This window comes from Atractosteus spatula, chromosome 10, assembly GCF_055471065.1.
Source record: "Atractosteus spatula isolate fAtrSpa1 chromosome 10, fAtrSpa1.hap1, whole genome shotgun sequence".
Lineage (NCBI taxonomy): Eukaryota > Metazoa > Chordata > Actinopteri > Semionotiformes > Lepisosteidae > Atractosteus > Atractosteus spatula.
The window spans coordinates 7,614,151-7,617,495 of record NC_142715.1 but is presented as its reverse complement, the minus strand read 5'-3'; the positions used below and the strand labels follow the sequence as shown (position 1 = coordinate 7,617,495).

Here is a 3,345-nt window from a genome sequence, read left to right as displayed (position 1 = left end):
TGGGGTTTGATCCCTGCACGGGCTATTAGTTGAAAGACCATTGTAAATGACGTGTAACAGCTTTATCCAGCTGGTTTTTATGTTTCATACTAAATTGCTATCTTGAAACCAAAATAATTAGAAATATGGAACACAACCGTTGTTCCCCAAGAAGGAAAGCTGTTTTACACTGACGTCACTCCTTTTTATTTAATCCAGATTTTAAAGACAACTCCGCCCTCAAAGGAAATCAAAGGAAAATGTTGTATTAGCACGAGCTGCACAGGCTCTGAATCAGACCATTTCAATTAGTCTGATCAGTGCAGGACAAGTTAATGTAGAATTATTGCTTTGTCTATCTCTTGTTTGTATATAAATGAATGTCTCTTAAAACTTAATGTTAGTTTTTAATTTAGTTTTAGTTTTACGATGTAGGTCATGCGTTGACATATGCACAAACACACGAAATGTCTCATTCCTGATTCAGCTCATGCTCCATAGGAGAGAAGAGATTCCTCCTGTTTCTCGTACAACCATATCAGAACAGAAGCCTGTGTCACCCAGCTCTGATTCAAGATTGAGTCGCATCTTCAACATTTTGTTTTTGTTTCTGATCATTATTTTCTTTAGTTATGATCAATATTGAACTTTTTCTAAATAAAACAAAAATAATCAAACATGCAGGCAGATTTTTTTAAAAGTATTAGGAGTTGACAGGGCGCTCCTTCGGAATAGTCGTCAGAAAATGTGAGAAAAGGAAAGTTACGTAAACTCTCACACACAGCATTAAAGATTGGAATCTGATCATAAAAAACTAGCTGTCTCCCCGTCGGTAATCAAACCCCAGTTTCCCGCGTGACAGGCAGGGACACAAACAACTTTACTAACTAGGAGCGCTTGCTAGCTATTAGGAGGCATTTACTCTTAAGTATGTAACTGTTTTGGGTTTCGACTTTAATTTTCCCAATACCAGTTTTTTACAAAAGTAAAGGCACATGGCACATGTGTGCCACATCACGTCCGAGTTTAGTGACAACTACCTCAGAGATTGTAAGCTGGGTAGTTTCAGATCAGATCACTTTTTTTATCAAAGGTTCAAGCAAACCCGAATACTTTTGCAAGAGACATTTCAGAATCCCAGTCAAATGCAGTACGATTGCTGGATCCTTCGAATTCGACTGAACTATAGCACAGATCTGCAGTCCACCATTAGAATACTGTGGGTGTGTTGTATAAGCCACACGGCCAAAATAATTCTAAAACAGGAGATGCATCCTCGTTTAGGAATGTGGTATAAAGTGAAATGGTCTGGGAAGAGTCCTACGTTTGAACAGTTCAAAATAGACGTAAAGGGGTATTTACGGACTCTTTCGAAATGTAAGAACAAGCTGTGCGGACCTTATCTTTATTTACCTTGTGTAATCGTTTTTCATAAAGTGTAATTGTATTATAGCATGTGCCCCTGATGAATTTATTGATACGTTATATGTGCTCTTGTTTGTATTGTATGTAGTTTTGTTGTTCAAATAAAACGTAAAAGACACAACTTTCCGGATGCAGCTGCTGTAAAAATAAAATGACATCAAGGGTGCTGTACGCAGAGGTCTGAAACCTGCTCCACAGAAGATCTTTATCCAGAGGTGTTAAAGAAGTCGAGATCTCGCCATGAGAGGGGAAGCATCTCAGAAAAAGCAGGTGCAGTCGGTTCCACGGTCATAACGCCACTAAGTCGGGCGACAAGAGCAAAACCCACCCGACCTCCTCCGAGCAAGTAATGAGACAAAGAGACGGCGCACAGCGGGTAGTGTGGCCGAGCGGTCTAAGGCGCTGGATTAAGGCTCCAGTCTCTTGGGGGGCGTGGGTTCGAATCCCACCGCTGCCAGGTGCTTCTGTCGCGACCCCCTTTCAGCTGACTTCAGACGAAAGGGAGGGAACTGCTTTTTGGCAGTCTCTCGAGAAACTAAGCAAAGTGTTTAAAGATACTTTCTCAGCTTCACATCAAGGCACAAATCAAAAACCTTCTTGCGTCCTCTCAACCCAAAAGCGCTTTGCCACTTTTTGCGTTATGCAGGGAACGACGTCTGCCCAGATCACGTTTGTGTCAATGCAAATCGTAGTGTGCCCTCCGTTTTAATGTTGGCTGTGCTGGCGTGCCGCTTCTGTCTGTGAAACTTGAATGTTCTGCTTCTTCACACCGAATCGTTGGCGGGGGTTGAGCTTGTTAAATCTTTGCGCATAGCGCTCCTTTGGAAGTACTTTGTCCAAGTTCAAAAGCGATCGTGGGATTTACTTCATGCGTTCAAGAAGCATGCCTCGCACGACAGATTTAAATGGGGAATGGAGCCTGCTTCTTGCTGTTTTTCCTGTGGTTGCAGTTACAAAGTTGATCGTGCTTTCACATTCTGTTAACAGTATTCACTGGCTGAGCTTTATCAGTTGGTTCGTAAAGGAATCTCTGCTTCGGTTCCAGAAAAGTCATCTGTAGTGTGTTTTTTTCCGTGCCCATGGCAGTCTTTTAAAGCTGGTAGTAATGGCGGCGAAGTTAATTTTGTATCCTCTTTAAAAGAATAAGGACGGGCTGGGGCGAGCTGCATTTACCACTCTTTCAGCTAACCGCCGAACTCGCGAACTGATTACACTGCAGAGCCACAGGCACCTCGCTTTTCTCCATTCTCTGGGTTAGGGTGAAAAAAAAACACTGCTGGTATTAGCTGGCCTGCTGGGAGTACCTCTTCTTCACTGATAAGCAAGATTTGTGTTTCATCTTTCGCAAGCTTTATAGATTTCTTTCAAAACAAGTTGTTCCAGAAAGGAAACGAACACTTGCATTCACCTGAATTGAAAGGCATGGGATTTGCCCGTAAGGATAAATTCTGTACAGTAAGACAGGAAGAAAGGCACCGCTGGGAATCGGACCCAGGATCTCCTGTTTACTAAACAGGCGCTTTAGCCAACTAAGCCAAGGCGCCGGCAAAGTGCTGTCCTTTGACAGCCACTTGGACACGTCTCAACTGCACTGAGACATCTGCGTTCGGTGTGCACCGAGCCTGCTCGCCTTGCAAGTTGCCTCATTTACATGCGATAGCTCCACCACTAAGAGAAAGGATGAGAAATGGCTTTTATCTGGCACTTTTCATGTCAGAGGATCTCAATCTGCTTTCCGTGTACAAGAGGATGTCCAACTCATGTAGCTAAAGACGTAGACGACAGTGCTCCACTGAAATCGTGATCTCACAACCCTCGGCATGATTCCGCTGTGTTCTGCTTTAGACAAAGGGGGGAAAAGACTTCTTTCATCACACGTTTTGCACTGTTTACGGTGTTTGCAGTGCTCTTTCTTAAATGAAAACCAGGAATCGGCACCAT

General features: G+C 43.1%; 1 non-coding gene across 1 annotated transcript; it reads left to right on the top strand.

Annotated features, from left to right (window-relative positions):
• The first annotated feature begins 1,779 nt into the window (after window positions 1–1,779).
• Window positions 1,780–1,861, top strand: trnal-aag (transfer RNA leucine (anticodon AAG)). The gene has a single exon. It is a non-coding gene; the product is annotated as a tRNA-Leu (tRNA).
• Window positions 1,862–3,345: the final 1,484 nt, after the last annotated feature.